This window comes from Nyctereutes procyonoides, unplaced genomic scaffold (genome assembly GCF_905146905.1).
Source record: "Nyctereutes procyonoides isolate TBG_1078 unplaced genomic scaffold, NYPRO_anot_genome, whole genome shotgun sequence".
Lineage (NCBI taxonomy): Eukaryota > Metazoa > Chordata > Mammalia > Carnivora > Canidae > Nyctereutes > Nyctereutes procyonoides.
Window position 1 is genome coordinate 73097012 of NW_026575125.1, and position 20952 is coordinate 73117963.

Sequence of the window (20952 nt, forward strand, 5' to 3'; positions counted from 1 at the left end):
CAGAAGTAGAGCTTTCTTAATCATAGTGAAATAGAAATTAAATGCTTCTCTACTGCTTATTTCTCTGGAAAACATGATGTATTTTCTTCTCATTTACCAGTCATTTGCACATATTTGCTGATACTTTGATTGGTGGGTCATAACACATTAGAAATTATCAACCTAAAAAAAACTATCAATCTTGGCTCACTGGAATAATAATAACTACTAGGACATCAGTAAGAACTATCCTATTTTATAGCTGCTGTGGGATTTATTTAATTGAGAAAAAAGCATAGCACTAAACTGGAATTTGGTAGATGTTCGGAGTTTATATAGCACAAGTGTATATATAAGAGCTTTTGCTTCTTTACATGGGCTAGACTTGACTTTAGGAAGTGCAGTGTATGTAAAAAATCGTACAGATGTGCCAGGTTTTGTTTATAGGCATGTTCCCTTACTTAGTCATGAGCTTTGTGTCTCCTGTGCAATGGGAATTGGAACAGCTACCAATTTTGTAGTCTGTGCCTTTGCCCTAGCACCCCCTGGGTGCACTAAGTATATCAGGTAAGCAGAAATAAGATGCTTTATCTAGAACTTCTGTCAGCCTGAATAAGTATCATGATGACACTAAATTCCTATCTTTCAATAGTAACTCTGAACATGAATGGGCTTAATGACCCCATCAAAAGGTGCAGGGCTTCAGACTGGAAAAAAAAAGCAAGACCCATCTATTTGCTGTCTACAAGAGACTCATTTTAGACATAAGGACACCTACAGCCTGAAAATAAAAGGTTGGAGAACCATTTACCATTCAAATGGTCCTCAAAAGAAAGCAGGGGTAGCCATCCTTATATCAGTAAAATGTTTATCCCAAAAACTGTAGTAAGAGATGAAGAGGGACACTATACCAGACTTAAAGGATATATCCAACAAGAGGACCTAACAATCATGAATATGTATACCCCGAATGTGGGAGCTGCCAAGTATATCAATTAATAACCAAGATAAGACATACTTAGAAAATAATACACTTATACTTAGTGACTTGAATATAGTGCTTTCTACAATCGACAGATCTTCTAAGCACAACATCTCCAAAGAACAAGAGCTTTATTTTTTTTTCGATTTTATTTTTTATCTTTTTTTTGTAAATTTATTTTTTATTGGTGTTCAATTGGCCAACATATGGAATAATACCCAGTGCTCATCCCATCAAGTGCCCCCCTCAGTGCCCATCACCCAGTCACCCCCACCCCCAACCAACCTCCCCTTCCACCACCCCTAGTTTGTTTCCCAGAATTAGGAGTCTCTCATGTTCTGTCTCCCTTTCTGATATTTTCCACTCATTTTTTCTCCTTTCCCCTTTATTCCCTGTCACTATTTTTTATATTCACCAAATGAATGAGACCATATAATGTTTGTCCTTCTCCGATTGACTTATTTCACTCAGCAAAATACCCTCCAGGTCCATCCACATCGAAGCAAATGGTGGGTATTTGTCGTTTCTAATGGCTGAGTAATATTCCATTGTATACATAAACCACATCTTCTTTATCCATTCATCTTTCGATGGACACCGAGGCTCCTTCCACAGTTTGGCTATTGTGGACATTGCTGCTAGAAACATCGGGGTGCAGGTGTCCCGGCGTTTCAATGCATCTGTATCTTTGGGGTAAATCCCCAGCAGTGCAATTGCTGAGTGGTAGGGCAGATCTATTTTTAACTCTTTGAGGAACCTCCACACAGTTTTCCAGAGCGGCTGCACCAGTTCACATTCCCACCAACAGTGCAAGAGGGTTCCCCTTTCTCCACATCCTCTCCAACATTTGTGGTTTCCTGCCTTGTTAATTTTCCTCATTCTCACTGGTGTGAGGTGGGATCGCATTGTGGTTTTGATTTGTATTTCCCTGATGGCCAGTGATGCGGAGCATTTTCTCATGTGCTGAAACAAGAGCTTTAAATGATACACTGGACCAGATGGATTTCACAGATATTTACAGAACTTTGCATCCAAACTCAACTGAATACATATTCTTCTCAAGTGCACATGGAACTTTCTCCAGAATAGACCACATACTGGATCACAAATCAGGTCTTAACCGATACCAAAAGATTGGGATTGTCACTGCATATTTTCAGACCATAATGCTTTGAAACTAGAACTAAATCACAAGAAAAAGTTTGGAAGGATTTCAAACACATGGAGGTTAAGGACCATCTTGCTAAAAGATGAAAGGGTCAACCAGGAAATTAAAGAAGAATTAAAAAGATTCATGGAAACTAATGAGAATGAAGATATAACCATTCAAAATCTTTGGGATATAGCAAAAGCAGTCCTGAGGGAGAAATACATCGCAATACAAGCATACATCCAAAAACTGGAAAGAACTCAAATACAAAAGCTAACCTTGCACCTAAAGGAGCTGGAGAAAAAACAGCAAATAGATCCTGCACCCAAGCAGAAGAAGAGAATTAATAAAGATTCAAGCAGAACTCAACGAAATCGAGACCAGAAGAACTGTGGAACAGATCAGCAAAACCAGGAGTTGGTTCTTTGAAAGAATTAATAAGATAGATAAACCATTAGCCAGCCTTATTAAAAAGAGAGAAAAGAATCAAATTAATAAAATCATGAATGAGAAAGGAGAGATAACCACCAATACTAAGGAAATATCAAATGATTTTAAAAACTTATTATGAGCAGCTATATGCCAAGAAATTAGGCAATCTAGAAGAAATGGATCCATTTTTGGAAAACCACAAACTACCAAAACTGGCACAGGAAGAAAGAGAAAACCTGAACAGGCCAATAACCAGGGAGGAAATTGAAGCAGTCATCACAAACCTCCTAAGACACAAAAGTCCAGGGCCAGATGGCTTCCCAGGGGAATTCTATCAAATGTTTAAAGAAGAAACCATATCTATTCTACTAAAGCTGTTCGGAAAGATAGAAAAAGATGGAGTACTTCCAAACTCTTTCTATGAGGCCAGCATCACCTTAATTCCAAAACCAGACAAAGACCCCACCAAAAAGGAGAATTATAGACCAATATCCCTGATGAACATGGATGCAAAAATTCTCAACAAGATACTAGCCAATAGGATCCAACAATACATTAAGAAGATTATTCACCATGACCAAGTGGGATTTATCCCTGGGGTGCAAGGCTGGTTCAACACTCGTAAAGCAATAAATGTGATTGATCATATCAGCAAGAGAAAAACCAAGAACCATATGATCCTCTCAATAGATGCAGAGAAAGCATTTGACAAAATACAGCATCCATTCCTGATCAAAACTCTTCAGAGTGTAGAGATAGAGGGAACATTCCTCAGCATCTTAAAAGCCATCTATGAAAAGCCCACAGCAAATATCATTCTCAATGGGGAAGCACTGGGAGCCTTTCCCCTAAGATCCGGAACAAGACAGGGATGTCCACTCTCACCACTGCTATTCAACATAGTACTAGAAGGCCTAGCCTCAGCAATCAGGCAACAAAAAGAAATAAAAGGCATTCAAATTGGCAAAGAAGACGTCAAACTCTCCCTCTTCATAGATGACATGATACTGTACCTAAAAAACCCAAAAGGCTCCACCCCAAGATTGCTAGAACTCATACAGCAATTTGGCAGCATGGCAGGATACAAAATCAATGCCCAGAAATCAGTGGCATTTCTATACACTAACAATGAGACTGAAGAAAGAGAAATTCAGGAGTCAATCCCATTTACAATTGCACCCCAAAGCAGAAGATACCTAGGAATAAACCTAACCAAAGAGGTCAAGGATCTATACCCTAAAAACTATAGAACGCTTCTGAAAGAAATTGAGGAAGACACAAAGAGATGGAAAAATATTCCATGCTCATGGATTGGCAGAAGTAATATTGTGAAAATGTCAATGTTACCCAGGGCAATTTACACGTTTAATGCAATCCCTATCAAAATACCATGGACTTTCTTCAGAGAGTTGGAACAAATCCTCTTGAGATTTGTGTGGAATCAGAAAAGACCCCGAATAGCCAGGGGAATATTAAAAAAGAAAACCATATCTGGGGGCATCACAATGCCAGATTTCAGGTTGTACTACAAAGCTGTGGTCATCAAGACAGTGTGGTACTGGCACAAAAACAGACCACTCGATCAATGGAACAGGATAGAGAATGCAGAAGTGGACCCTCAACTTTATGGTCAATTAATATTCGACAAAGCAGGAAGACTACACACTGGAAAAAAGACAGTCTCTTCAATAAATGGTGCTGGGAAAATTGGACATCCACATGCAGAAGAATGAAACTAGATCATTCTCTTACACCATACACAAAGATAAACTCAAAATGGATGAAAGATCTAAATGTGAGACAAGATTCCATCAAAATCCTAGAGGAAACACAGGCAACACCCTTTTTGAACGTGGCCACAGCAACTTCTCGCAAGATACATCCATGAAGGCAAGAGAAACAAAAGCAAAAATGAACTATTGGGACTTCATCAAGAGAAAAAGCTTCTGCACAGCAAAAGAAACAGTCAACAAAACTAAAAGACAACCTACAGAGTGGGAGAAGATATTTGCAAATAACATATCAGATAAAGGGCTAGTATGCAAGATCTATAAAGAACTTATTAAACTCAACAGCAAAGAAACAAACAATCCAATCCTGAAATGGGCAAAAGACATGTACAGAAATCTCACAGAGGAAGACATAGACATGGCCAACAAGCACATGAGAAAATGCTCCACATCACTTGCCATCAGGGAAATGCAAATCAAAACCCAATGAGATGCCACCTCACAGCAATGAGAATGGTGAAAATTAACAAGGCAGGAACCAAATAATGTTGGAGAGGATGTGGAGAAAAGGGAACCCTCTTGCACTGTTGGTGGGAATGTGGACTGGTGCAGCCACTCTGGAAAACTGTGTGGAGGTTCCTCAAAGAGTTAAAAATAGATCTGCCCTACCACTCAGCAATTGCACTGCTGGGGATTTACCTCAGAGACACAGATGCATTGAAACGCTGGGACACCTGCACCCCGATGTTTCTAGCAGCAATGTCCACAATAACCAAACTGTGGAAGGAGCCTCGGTGTCCATCGAAAGATGAATGGATAAAGAAGATGTGGTTTATGTATACAATGGAATATTACTCAGCCATTAGAAACGACAAATACCCACCATTTGCTTCGACGTGGATGGACCTGGAGGGTATTATGCTGAGTGAAATAAGTCAATCGGAGAAGGACAAACATTATATGGTCTCATTCATTTGGGGAATATAAAAATTAGTGAAAGGGAATAAAAGGAAAGGAGAGAAAATGAGTGAAAATATCAGAGGGTGACAAAACATGAGAGATACCTAACTCTGGGAAATGAACACGGGGTAGTGGAAGGGGAGGTGGGCGGGGGATTGGGGTGACTGGGTCACAGGCACTGAGGGGGGCACTTGCCGGGATGAGCACTGGGTATTATTGTATATGTTGGCAAATTGAACTCCAAGAAAAAAATTTTAAAAAATAAAATATAAATAAAAATAAGCTTATATACCTTAAAAAAAAGGAAGGGGTCATTTGAACCCCAAATTATAGCTGGTCGGTAAAAATGCAGGTGACAACCTGAGACTTTGAACTGGTGTCTGAAGTGGGGCAGTCTCTTGGGAGTGAGCCCTTAACTTGTGAGATTTGATGCCAACTCTAGATAGTGTTAGAATTGAATTGTAGGACACCCTGCCGATATCAGAGAATAGCTCGATATGTGGTAAACCCACATATCTGGTGTCAGAAGTATTGTGTGGCAGTAGTGCGAGAGTAAAGTAGAAACACAGGAGGAAAAGTGTTTTTTCCATACAGGTATACTTACACATTGATGGTAGAAATATTTAGTATCATAGTCGTAACTAGCAATCTGGAAATATCAAAAATTTTAAAGATGTATATAATATGACCCCATTTTAAGAAACAATCAATGATCAAAAGTGTATCTATCTTTCTATCCTTATCTATTTATAGGGGCGATAGAAAGATATATATTAAGTTGTTAATATGTGTGACAGGTAGAAATGGAGAAGAGTTAGGGTAGCCAAGCGAGAAACAAAGAAAAAAACAAAAGAAAGAGAAAGAAGAAAAAAAGGCTGTGGTTAATAAATAAAGGATCCATATATTCACAATTATGCATATAGCTAAAATTGTATGGATATATGTGAAAATATTTTTTACTTATTTAGAAAATATAACGAGGGAAAAAGATCCCATGTCCCATCGCAGTGTAAATTTTTAGATTGCCTAGGAATAAAATGCATGTAAGGGCCTATATGAAAAGAATTTTTAATTTTTAATGAGAAACATAAAAGAAGACTTGAACGAAGTATGCCGGGGCACCTGGGTGGCTCAGAGGGTGAGCATCTGCCTTTGGTTCAGGTCGTGATCCCAGGTTCCTGGAATCGAGTCCTGCGTCGGGCTGCCCATGGGGAGCCTGCTTCTCTCTCTATGTCTCTGCCTCTCTGCATCTCTCATGAATAAATAAATAAAATATTTTTAAAAAAGAAAAGTATGCCATGTTGCATGAGAAGACTCCATATTGCAAAAATATCTGTTCTCAAATTATTTATAATTGTAATGCAACCCCAATAGGATTTTAAAAATAATTTTATTTATTTAATCATGAGAGACACACAGAGAGAGGCAAAGACATAGGCAGAGGGAGGAGCAGGCTCCATGCAGGGAGCCCAATGTGGGACTCCATCCCGGGACTCCAGGATCATGCCCTGAGCCAAAGGCAGACGCTCAACCACTGAGCCACCCAGTCCCTCCAATAGGATTTTTATTTTGGAATTTGGTAAAATATTCTGAATTTCATCTAGAAGAATATACAGCCCATTTTTGGAGAGAACAGTGAGGGTACTTGCTCTACTAGATATTAAGATGTATTAAAAGTAACAATAAATAAGATAGTATGGCAATGGCACAAGAATAGGCAGTGGATAGGGTGACCAAATATCACAGTTGGCCTAGGATTGATGGGTTGCACAGGACATAGAACTTTCAGTGCTAAGCCTGAGACAATTCTGAACAAACTGGAATGGTTGGTCATTCTAACATTGGAAAAGAATGGAAAGCCTAGAAGCAAACCTTAATAGGTAATAGAGAATCAGAAATCAGTGGGAAAAGGAAGGATTTTGTAAGATAGGGTTTCAGAGAAATGGCCAGTATTTGGAAAAAAATAAACTAGGCCTCTATTTCATACTACATACCAAAATAAATTCCATATGGATTGGTGAATTAGATATAAATATGAAAAGTGAAAATGTGAAACAATAAGAAATTATATAGGCAAACATTTCCTTCATTTGGGGTATAAGGAAGAACTTTCTAATTATAAAGACAGCAGAAGATATCACAGGAGAAAATGTTGATATACTTGAATTTAATATATATATTTTATGTATAGACTTTAATTTTTATACACATCAGAAAACACACATAAATGAGAAAAGCAAATTATAAATTGGAAGTAAAAGATTTGCAAGAATATATGATAGATAAAAATAGCCACAGCCAAAGGAACCTGAGGACACATGACGACTAAATATATTGTGGTATCTTGGATGGGATTTGGAACCAAAAAAAGGACAATAGGTGAAAAATAAGGAAATATAACTGAAGTATGGACTTCAGTTAATAATAAGGTATCAATATTGGTTCATTAATTGTGACAAATGTACCATAGCTGTTGACAGAAGGGGAAACTGAGTGTGGGGTATATGAAACCTCACTGTACAATCTTCATGATTTTTCTTTCTTTTTTTAAAGATTTTATTTTTAACTAATCTCTATACCCAACATGGGGCTCAAACTCATGACCCCGAAATCTAGAGTCACATGTTCTGACTGAGAGAGCCAGCCAAATGTCTCATTCACAATTTCTGTGACTCTAAAGCTATTCTAAAATAAAAAGATTGTTAAAAAATATATATAATATAAATACAAAAAACAAACTGATGGTTGCCACAGGCGCAGGGGTAGGGGGGATGAGCAAAACAGGTGAAGGGGAATGGGAAGTAAAGGCTTCTAGTTATGGAATAAATAAGTAATGGGGATAAAATATATACCATAGGGAATATAGTCAATAGTATTGTAGTAGTGTTATATGGTGACAGATGGGAGCTACACTTGTGGGGAGCAGAACATAACTTTAGACTTATATAGACTTGTGGAATCACTATGTTGAACACCTGAAACTAATGTAACATTGTGTATCAACCACACTTCAGTAAAAAAATACATGAGAAAAAAAATTACATGAGAACTGCAAAAAAGAATATATATACACAAGTGTGTGTGTTTCTAACACTGACCAATATACATAACGTATAACTATATATGAAAGTTAATATATGACAATATATTATATGTAACATATATACACATCTAACATATATACAAAATGCAAACAAAATTAGAAAAATGAACATCTCTAAAGAAACATGAACAAAAGCATATAAATTGGTGGTCAATATGTCAAATGTTCAACCCTACTCTCATACACTACCAATGGTACATAAATGAACTTGACCGTTCTGGAAAGGAGTTTGCCTGCATGTATTAAGAGCTTTAAGATGTTCATACTTTTTGACTTAGTAAGTCCACTTCAGAGTAACTACCTTAAAGGGTACCTAACTCACACACAATGTTTTATGGGCAAATATATTCTTCACCAGTTTTCTTTGTAATAAGTAAGTGGAAAAGATGTAAATGTGCACATTTGGGGAAGATGATGGTGAGCTTTATGATCTATAGATACTCTGAAGCCATTCAAATATATCAAAGAAGAGTATAGCGTGACAATCAAGAGCATAGGGGTGCCTGGGTGGCTCAGTGTTTGAGCGTCTGCCTTCGGCTCAGGGCATGATCCCGGTCTGGAGGTCAAGTCCCACATGAGGCTCCCTGTGAGGAGCCTGCTTCTCCCTCTGTCTATGTCTCTGCCTCTCATGAATAAATAAATAAATAAATAAATAAATAAATAAATAAATAAACAAACTTAAAAAAAAAACAAGAGCATAGGTTTTGAAGACAGATCTAGATTCAAGACAGATCTGAATTCAGGTTGAAGTACCATCATTGGCTGATTTGGGGCAAATCACTTCTTCGTCTTTCTAAGCCCCACTTACCTATAAAATAGCGGCAATAAGAGTTTCAGCCCATGTGGGTTTTGTGAAGACTCGGCGAGTTTATGTGTTAAGCACAGTGCTTGCAGGTAGCTTAGTAAATAGTAACTCACAGTAAATCTAGGATGTATGTAGTTTTTTTACAGATGAGAAAGTGGGATCAGAGAGGGGACAAGTCACTTACCCAGGTTCACATATTCACATAGCTAGTAAGTGGGAGTTGGGATTCAAACACAGAAATTTTGATTTCAAAATCCATGGTCGTAACCAACACACTATAATGTTAGTTATTGTGTATGTTGTTGCAGCTGCTGCTGCCTACTGACAGGAAAATGCTTATGGAAAAATATTGAGTAAAAAAAGTAGAATACAAGATTATACATAGTATTATTCTGACTTTTCTTTGAAATTTATATATATAAAAGATATATAGATGTATCAAAAGATATATATCTATATGTCTATGTATCAATATGCATGGATAAAAGGCTGGAAGAAAAGATGCTAATATATTAAAATGGTTATCTTTTAAATAGTGTTTAGAACAATCCTGGCACATAAAAAATGGTAAGTATTATCATTATGATCATTTGTTTTGATGTTCTAAAGATTCACCAAAGTGGTTTGGGAATTGAGTAGTATTTATCTTGCTGAGGACTCAGACTTCCTGAATCTGAGAATTCACATCTTTAATTCATCAGTTCTGGAACACCCTCAGTCATTACTTCTTTGAATATTACTTTTTTTATCCCATTTGTCCTCTATGTGTCACCTCTCTTTCATATTTTTATTTCTGTATCTCTTTGTGCTGTTTTCTGTATATCTATATTCCAGCTTACCACTATTTCTCTTTAGCTGCGCTCAACCTGTGGCTTAATCTGTCCATTTAGGTTATTTATTTATTTATTTATTTATTTATTTATTTATTTTAAAAAGATTTTTATTTATTCATGAGAGATACAGAGAGAGGTGGAGATATAGGCAGAGGGAGAAGCGGGTGCAGGACTTGATCCCAGGACTCTGAGATCACAACCTGAGCCAAAAGCAGACACTCAATCACTGAGCCACCCAAGTGCCCCTCCACTGAGGTTTTAATTTTAAAACTATTTTTCTTTCATTTCTAGAATTATTTTTTTTTAATTTTGGTCTTTTTTTGTTGTTAGTGAGGGCCAAGTGGCTGAGGAAGAAGTACATAGGGATGTGGAGGCCAGAGTCCAGCTTGATGAGCAGGATGATGAGCAGGTTCCCCAGCACCATGGTCAGGTACACACCAGAAACAGGGCAAAGTACACGCCTTGTAGCTCTAGCCAAATGGAGAGCCCCAGGAGAAGGAGCTCAAACACTCTGCTCTGGTTCTCCTACTTCATGTTCATCTTCTTCTGCCAGGGATAAAAGAAGAGTGGAAAAAGCAGCAATCAACAAATGTTAATTTAACAGCAGGCAGATTGAAATGAGATCCTTCCTACCAATGAAAAATAGTTGGTCTTTTTAAAAAATTAATGTCATTTTCTCATGTTTTCAGTTAGGTCTGTAATCATTTTATAGAGTGATAGTGTTAGATGATTCTAACACTAAAGATTTATCTGAGGATTTGGAGTCTAATCTTGCTGTTCTATCTTTAGGCATTGGCTATGGTGGGGTATTACCTCATGTGTTTTTTAATTTTTTTATTAAAAATAGTGTTCGGTGTGGCTTTACCTGTGGGGATCTTGAGGACGATTGGTCCCTCTAGAGCTGTTTTCTGTTGCTTCTGCTGGGTAGTTCAACAGCTAGGAAATGCTTTCTACTACTATTTTGACCTGGAGCATTCTTGGACCTTGCAGGATACATTTTAAACCCCAAACCCATGTAAAAGCGGCTTGAAATTACAAATCCTCATAGAGAGACCTTTTTTCTACCTTCCCAGATACGGAGCTGTCTTCCCTATTCTAGTGAATACATTTTTTGTAGGGACAGTCTCTGAAAGTTTCAGCTTTCTGCAGTTGTCTTAGTTTCAACCCCTTGCTCTGTTACTTAGGCCCAAGGCTCTGTTCCATGCCTCTGCATAGTCTTCAAAACTTAAGCCATGGAGTGTCTAGGTGGCTCAGTCTGTTAAGTGGCTGCCTTCAGCTCAGGTCATGATCCCGTGGTCCTAGGATGGAGGCCCCAACAGGGATCCTGTTCAGTGGGGAGTCTGCTTCTCCCTCTCCTTCTGCCCCTTGCCCCACTTATGTGCACACCCTCAATAAATAAATAAAATCTTTAGGGGAAAATAAACACCAAAACCTAAGCCACCTGCATCCCACCATTAAACCAACTAAAGCTTCAACTCCTGCTAAATTCTCTAGTTTTGGGTTTTCCACTTTGTGTTTGGACCCCTAGTGATTTCCTTTACTTCCTTTCAAACTCACCTATACATTTGAAAGGATGCTATATTTTATTCTGTATTTCTATATGTTTTACAGTATGGAAAGACTTCTAGGTCGTTTTCACCACATTACTGGAAATGGACATGAATAATTATTTTTAAAGGAAAATAATCTTAGGATGGCAGGCAGCACAGACTTAGCTGTTAATCCTTTATTGGGAAGGCCATCCCTTTTCATAGAAGAATGTAAATGGATTCTTTCCTGCCCTACTTCATTTTAAAATATTTCTGCTTGCCTAAAAAAGAAAACAAAACTGTCAACCTACTAGTTACCTAAGTTCTGCTGCCTTATTTATTATTTATTTATTGTTTATTTATTTATTTATTTATTTATATCTAAGTCTTGGTACATTTGGCAGGATACCAGATTTCCTGCCAGTTTCTTTTTTTTTCTTATTTTTTTTAAAGATTTTATTTATTTATTCATGAGACACAGGAAGAGAGAGGCAGAGACATACGAGAGGGAGGAGAAGCAGGCTCCCTGTGGGGAGCCTGATGTGGGGCTCGATCCCAGGACCCCGGGATCACGACCTGAGCCAAAGGCAGACACTCAGCCACTGAGCCACCCAGGTGCTCTTCTTGCCAGTTTCTTGCAAAGGACTAAGTTGAAGGTGGGGACGATGTGCGTCCCAAATGTGCATATATTATGGATGGGTTATTTTTATTTATTTTTTTATTCTTTTTTTTAAATTTTTTTTAATTTATTTATGATAGTCACAGAGAGAGAGAAAGAGGCAGAGACACAGGCAGAGGGAGAAACAGGCTCCATGCACCGGGAGCCCGACGTGGGATTCGATCCCGGGTCTCCAGGATTGCGCCCTGGGCCAAAGGCAGGCGCTAAACCGCTGCGCCACCCAGGGATCCCGGATGGGTTATTTTTAATGTGAGAAAATTGATCAGGTGAATGATTCTCAAGTTTTCTGGTGAGCTCTGTTACAAAAGTAAAAGCTGTTTGGCATGCCTTTTAGAAAGGAGAGAGTAATTTATCTCCTTTCACACATTTCAGGAGTGAACGTATAATATAATATGGATACAGAACAGGTTGTAAATGGGTGAATCTTGACTGGTTGGTCATCCTCATTTTTTCTTTCTCTAGTCATCAAACCCAGCCTATCTACCTCAGAATTACCTAAAAAAATCTATCTAGTCTTGTCCTTCAGTCCTTGGTACTGTCGTGATTGTAATCTTCTTGAAACATGTGCTTAAAATACTTTAGATGTTCCCCATCACCTTCAAAATAAAGTGCAAACTCCTTAGCATGGCATAACTAAATAGTCCATGTCTACCTTGTGATTGTTTTATTTTTTATTTTATCTATTTATTCATGAGAGACACAGAGAGAGGCAGAGACATGGGCAGAGAGAGCCTGATGTGGGACTCGATCCCAGGACCAAGGTATCATGCCCTGAGCCAAAGGCCGAGGCTCAACCACTGAGCTATCCAGGCATCCCCCATGTCTACTTTGTGATTCTTATTGAGATTCTCCAGTATTTATCTTGCATTTCTGTTGCACCACATTACAAATTCTACATATTCTTATTAGGCCTTAGAAAATACTTAATGAAAATATTACTGGCGGGGAATCCCTGGGTGGCTCAGCGGTTTAGCGCCTGCCTTTGGCCCAGGGCGCGATTCTGGAGCCCCGGGATGGAGTCCCGCGTCGGGCTCCCAGCATGGAGCCTGTTTCTCCCTCCTCCTGTGTCTCTGCCTCTCTCTTTATCTCTATGTCTGTCATAAATAAATAAATAAATAAATAAATAAATAAATAAATCTTTAAAAAAATATTACTGGTTTTATTTTATTTTTTTATATTACTGGTTTTAATGAAAACATTATTGATGAGTTTGCTTCCGTTAAAGCCAGGAAAGTAAACTTTAATAAATTCTGGACTGGGCGTAAATGAAATATTTAATCTTAATGCTGTGAATTTTAATGTATCTACTTTTCAATTTTTCAACTGTTTTAGTGTTCTGAAAAAATTAACCATTCAAGATTACATAAAAACATGTATATGGGACCTACATTTTTTCTGTTGCCTCAGACTCCAATGTGGCTCAGTATGGCACTTTTGTTGATCTTGTCCTTTTTTAAAATTCTGATACTCTGTTCATCATGGATTTTTGCATTAATTTTCACTGACAAATACTGAATTATCTAGATTATGGAAGTTTTCTTTTTGTATCTCCTTAAGTTCTGTACACACAGTGAGTGCCTTATTCACCCCACCCTTGTCCTACACTTGCTTGAGATCTTTAGGTATAGAAATAATCTATTTGAGACTAGTGGGCATCTGAAAGTACTGCAGTTGAAATACAGAGCTTTTATTCCTGAAAGTGGTTTCCATCATACCTCTCCACTTTTTAGTACAGAGTTCAGAGTTCTGAAGTGGGGAGAAATTTTATTTTTAAAATAATATTTATTTTTGAATAGGTAATACATTTACATGATTCAAAATTCAAAAGGCATACAGCAAAGATATATAGCAAAGTCTCCTCCCATCCTTACCTTCTAACTACCTAGCTCCACTACCTGGAGGCAACCAGTGTTAACATATCCTTCAAGAGATAATTACGCTTCTTCAAGCAAATGTATAAATATATTTTAATCTCCTCCCTTTTACACAAACGGTAGCATCTTGAATCTTACTGTTTTAACTACATATTGGAGCTCAATCCATATTTGTATATAAAGGGGTTCTTCATTTTTATAGCTGAAGAGTTAAATATCTCATTGTAGCAACATTATTTAATCAATATCTTATTGAGAGTCACTTGGATTGTTTCTAGTCCCCTTCTGTTACAATGCTGCAGTGAAGAACTTTGTCATTTTGAACATGTGAGTATATCTATAGGATGAATTCCTACAAGTCAGATTTCTGGAATAAAAGGTTTGTATATATATAATTTGGTAGATATTGTTAAACTACTGTCCATGGAGATGGTACCAATTTATACCCCCACAAGCAATGTAAGGATAGCTGTTTCCTTATATCAGCCCACAACTGTGTGTTATCAGACTTTTGTTTTGTCAGTCTAACAGGTGAGAGATGATATGTGTCGGTTTTTCAATTTCTCTTAAATATAAACATCTTTTCACATGTTCAAGAGCCATTTGTATTTCCATTTCTTTGAATTGTCTCTTTATATCCTTTGTCTATTTTTCTATTGAATGGTCTTTTATTACTGATTTGTAGGGGCCCCTTTATATAATAAGGAAATTAGTCCTTTGTAGAAAAGTTTCAAATATTAGTTTTCTGTTTGTTGTTTTTCTTTTAACTTTGCTTATGGAAAGTTTTGCTGTTCAAAAATTTTTATAGAGACAAAATAACAATCTTTTATGGCTTCTGAGTTTTGTGTGAAGTAGGGAAGCTTGATGAAATCTCAGTCAAGAATAAAGACTGAGGGAGATCTTAATAATCACTATATCAGTAAGGAAGGGAATGTGAATCACTTGACTGTTAGAAATTTCTGAAATTCAGGACGCCTGGGTGGCTCAGTGGTTGAGCATCTGCCTTTGGCTTAGGGCGTAATCCTGGGATTCTGGGATCTCAAGTCCCACATTGCGCTTCCTGCAGGGAGCCTGACGCTCCCTCTGCCTATGTCTCTGCCTCTCTCTCTCTCTCTCTCTCTCTCTCTCTCTGTGTGTTTCTCATGAACAAATACATAAAATCTTAAAAAAAATAAATTTCTGAAATTCCAAAACCTTTTCTCACATTTATTCTATATTTTGTCCTCATGTCTATTTCCCTAGAGTGATTCAAAGCAAAACCCTTAACATGTTAAGGGCCTACGTGCTTGTCTTGAATAGGAAAAATGGGGTGAATTGAGAATAACAGTTAATCTGGTATGAAGAAGAATTCCAAAGTGTTAGCAGCTTTAAGAGGAAAAGAAAGCATCCCTGGGACCTGCCTGAGGGAAGAAAAAAGAAGAAAGTGCTTGAATAATGGGGATTAGCTCTTTCCACCACATGGTGTATCCTGCCACAAAATGATAATGAAAGATGGCTGTTTAGAAAAAGAACTAGACAAAAAAGAAAGAAGAAAGAAAGAAAGAAAGAAAGAAAGAAAGAAAGAAAAGAAAAGAAAAAAGAAAAGAAAAGAAAAGAAAAGAAAAGAAAAGAAAAGAAAAGAAAAGAAAAGAAAAGAAAAAGAACTAGACAGTGTTGATAATGGTTCCTCTTTCGTGACAAGGTACAACAAGCAATATGATGACCACATTCAGATTTTAAACAATACTAGTTTAGTACACAAGTCAGTCACATAATATAGAAAACAGCTTAAGCCTTATGGAAATGACTATAGGTCTCAAGTCCAGTTTAACAAATATTGCTGAGTCCCTGGCTCCTTTTTCCTTTTTGTCATTCTACTCCTGCTTCCTTTCCTTATCAAAGTATTGTATTAAAACTCAAGTGGTATTTTATCTTTTTTCTTCCTGGCTTCTCAATTTTCCTGGCTCGCTGCCCAGCCAGGAGTCTGCTTTTCCCTTTCCCTCTGCCCCTGCCCCCTGCTGATGCTCTCTCTTCATCTCTCAAATAAATAAAATCTTTTAAAAATAAGTTTACAGAACATTGTATTTGTGAGTAATCTTTTAAGTATTTCTGACTTTAGGGGTGATGTTCCTCAAGGGTGATGTTCCTCTTGTTCCTCAAATTGCAAAATGGCAAGAAACATTTCCAGGGGTTACCCAGACACTGGAACTGTGGAACTGGGGATAGTCATTTGTGTACCTTCCTCTGCAGCCTGTTCAACATGATCAGTCGCTATCTTCCTCTCTGCCTACTCACCTTTGCTGGCCCTTTGAACCTCAAGGCATCCTTTCATTGGCACATTATTCTACACCCTACCTCCTTTCCTATCATGTTTTACTTCCTTTCCATGATACTCCAGATTTCTCTCACAGCTCCCCCATATTCCTAATACGTCCCCACTTGCACTATTTGAATCCAGTCATCCAGTCTCTTGCCTGAATTAGTGAAATACTCTTACTACCATTCTCTCTGCCTTAATCCAACTACCATCTAGCTGCTTAAGTGATCTTTCTAAATATATACCTGATGGTAAGGGGAAGACTCTCATTTATTTTAAATAATTCTATATGAAGTTTTAAAACATGCATGTAATACTGTTGTCATTTAAAAGTGCAATATTAAAAAGTGCAAATATTATATTACTCCAATGTTTAAAATTCCCCAATAGTTTCCTGTTGATTGCGATAAAACTCAAAATTCTTTTTTTTAAACTCAAAATTCTTAATATAATTTGCTCCATTAGCTCTGCCACTTCAATTAGTCAACTTCTTTAAGTGACTTTTCTCTTGTTCTCCCAGATAATGACCCTGCTACATTATCAAAGATGCTCAGTTCTGAATAATAGTAATAAATAGCTACCTTTTAAGCATCTACAGTGTGCCAAGTGCTTTACACGTGATCTTATCTTTCAACCCTGTAAGGTGGGCATTACCATTTCAGTTTTATAGATAACTGAAGATCAGAGGTTAAATGACTTCCCTAAGATCACACAGGTGTTGGCAGGCAGAATCAGAATTTGAACCCAGATCTCTTTAACTCTAAAACCTATGCTCTTTCCACTATATGATGCTATTTCTAGAATGAAATGTTCTGGTAACTCTGGCCCTACCTTTTAAAGAAACATTACTTCCTATCTTTAAATACATTAAGAGGTAGTTTAGTGTAGTAGTAGCTCCTCTCTCATAGTTGTAATTTTTTAAAAAGATGACCCATGTAAAATACTTAGTACAATACGTGGCAAATGGTATGCATACCATCAGTGAAGCATAGCTATTATCATTATATTGCAGATACATCTCAAAATTCTCTTGGCCCTTTTGTTCATCTAAAGTCCCCAATCAGTATGTCTGAATCCTGGCTTGCTATGTCCTAATTGTCCCTTCTATGTATTTCTGTGTATATTGTATAGGCTTTGCTTTTTTTGAGTGATTTTTTTTTATAAAGATACAGCTTTAGGGGCATCTGCCTTTGGCTCAGGTCATGACCCCAGGGTCCTGGGATCTAGCCCCGTTTCAGACTACCTGGTCAGTGGGAGCCTGCTTCTCCCTGTCCTTCTGCCTGCCACTCCCCCTGTTTGTGCTAATAAATAAAATCTTTAAATATATATATAGCTTTAGATACACAACACTAATTTTACTAGTTCACACATTAAATGGCTAACTGTTGAAATGTTCATTTGTTAAGGTGTTACTGAATGTAACAATTTGTCAAACTGCTTTAGCATTTCTTATCTGAGTAATAAAGTAGTAATTCAAGTAGTTTCTTTTACTGCAGGATTTGTTGTTTTTGCTGTGTGTAGTGACCAGTTCCACTTGCTTATCTTAGTGGGACCTCATGAAGGCCCAAGTCACCTCCTAGTGTATATTCTTATCTATTCTTCTGTTGGCTCACTTTGTGTCAGTTATCAAGTTTGGGCATTGCCTTGAGGCAGCAGTTTTTTTAAAATTTTTATTTATTTATGATAGTCACAGAGAGAGAGAGAGAGAGAGAGAGAGAGACGAGACGAGACAGAGACACAGGCAGAGGGAGAAGCAGGCTCCATGCACCGGGAGCCCGATGTGGGATTTGATCCCGGGTCTCCAGGATCGCGCCCTGGGCCAAAGGCAGGCGCCAAACCGCTGCGCCACCCAGGGATCTCCTTGAGGCAGCAGTTTTATGGAAGCCAATCACAAAACCAGCCCTCAACTGGATACTTTTGACTTGTCTTATGATTGGTGTAGCATTCAAATGAACTATCTGAACAAGGCCTTGGATACTTTCAGTGCCTATGTAGTAAGTCATTGCCATGAAGTGTTTGCTTTCCCCGACAGCTGTGATCACCTGCTCTGCCATTCATTGAAAGGAATGGCAGCATAGACCCTCAACAACTTTGGTTAGTACCACCCGTCCTTACCATAGTTCTTTGCTTTTTCCTCCACACCTTTTGAGTTGTCTCTTGTGGTCTGTATCTGTTGCTCTTGGACTAGAGTTCAATTAATCTAAACAAACCCTTTTCTACCATGGAATAAAAATGCAAGTTACCAGACTTTTCTGCACCAGCCTCTTTTGAGTCCAGAAAATGAGGCTGGAAGAGAGTATGAAGTCTTAAAAGAAGCACTATTGGGTGGTCTTTGAAACAAAATCTTCCTGGGCCAAGATTTTTTTTAAGGTACTGATAGGAGTGAAGTGGTTTTTTTTAAAAAAAAAGGACCACTGATTGCCTTGCATGTAAATGTTATCTTACATGGAGTTTATTGACTTGTTATAATTTTATCATTTTTAAAGATTTTATTTATTTATTCATGAGACACAGAAAGAGAGAGGCAGAGACAGGCAGAGGGAGAAGCAGGCTCCCTGTGGGGAGGCTGATGCGGGACTCAATCTCACGACTCCGAGATAACAACCTGAGCGAGCCAAAGGCAGATGCTCAACCACTGAGCCACCCAGGTGCCCCAATTTGTTATAATTTTAAACCTAAACTCCATATAGAGATTTGTTACCATAAATAAATACAAAGTTCTTGATTTCCTTGTATCTGTCATCCCTAATGTTCATTCATAAACTCATGGGCATAGGCCTCAGGGATAGTCTCGATTCAGTTTTCACAGTATGCTTAGGAAAACCCTAGAGGTCCTGAGACAGTGCCTTAGGCACCACAGGAGTGGGTAACGTAGGAGTGGGGGTGACAATAGTGGGCCTCCAGATATCCCTGCCACTGCCTGAGCAGCTTTGTTTTCCTATTTTATATATTAGGCTTCTAAGATTTCATTTCAGGGAAAGAGTCTGCTAATTCAGTCCTTTTGTTTCAGATCTGGAGTCTTAAGCATTCTACTCTGAATACTGAAATGAGAACACTGAGTGTTATTTAGATCTGACAGTACCATCTTTCTAGCAAGATTCTGAAAGTAAGTTTCTGAGATTAACAAAGCAAACAAAAGCTCACAAATTGTTGCTCTGGTATACTTAACCTCCTTGATGAGGGGGACAAATGTTTTACCTTTTCTTTCCCATTATCTTGTACCTAGTAGCGTTGAAACATATACTTGCTCAAGCATATTGTATAAATCCGACAGATCTCTTTCTCATTATGTACATTAGCTGAGCAAACAGTTAACACTGTAAAAGAAAACACTTAAGTTTGTGTCTAAATGTGATGAGAATATTTTTAATACTAAATGAAGGAATGATATAGTTAATAAATAATAAAACAGCAATGCATAACAAAAAGGAAGAATAAGGAAGAATGAATAAGGCAGACTAAAGGACCCTTCCTTTAGGACTTGAGGATTTCCATGAACACTAAATTTTGTAGGGAAAAAAAATCAGTGGGATATACAGATACAAAGTATATACTAGATACTTGCCCTAAGAGCCTGATTTCTCCTGTACTTCAAAATGCCATTATTCTTACTACTGTACATGTTTTCCAAACAATATCCAGACCCTCCTAAAACTTAAGTTATTTCCCATCATTCATCTGCTAAAAGCCCTCAAGTGGCTCCCCATCTTGTCAAGTCCTTGCAATAGCCTATAATGCCCTACATGATCAGTGCACTTACCTGCCTCCCAGTCCCAGTCTGTCTCATGCATAGGTCTCTGACTTTATTTACCATTCTCCTTACTCATTTTACTCCAGCCATACTGACCTTTTGACTCTTCCACTTTAGCATCATGGCATGTTGCTCTGACCTTGGGGCCTTTGGACTTGCTGTCACCTCTGCCTGAAATGTTCTTCCCAGATACCAACATGGCTTGATCATTTAATTCTTTCAGGTCTCTGTGAAATGCCACATTCCCAAGGAGGCCTTCTCTAACCATCTCTCAAATAACAACACCCCCCACAAACATTCCCTTATACCCTATACTCTTTTTCTCCATGGCACTCATTATACTGACGCACTGACATTTTATGGGTTTGTTGCCTGTCTCCCCTCTCTAGAACATAAGCTCCACAAGAGCAGGAACTTTGTTTTTTGTGCACTCCTGAAGCCCTGGCACCCAAATCAGTGTCTGGCACAGAGTAATCACTTAAAACTTTTGTGAATTTTCCCACCAGACTTTTAAAAAATTTCCTTGTAGTCCCCATATGGTGGAAATATAAAAGGACTTGAGGCTTCTAGAAATATGTATTTCCCCCAAACCCTCATGGTTCTGATCTAGAGGCTTCCATGTTAGGTCTACACTCCACTCTACTCGCATTTGAAGCTAGGAGGGGAATCCAGTCAATATAACCTCTTCTACTACACTCAGGGAACTGTCAGCATTGAATTCCTTACTTCCCTATCCCTTCTCAAAGTTCTCCTTTCTCACAAAAAGGTAAGACAGACATCACTGAAATACCATGCTATTCCTTGCACAGAGTAAGTACCCAGACAAACTATACTTCAGCCTTGGAGCCA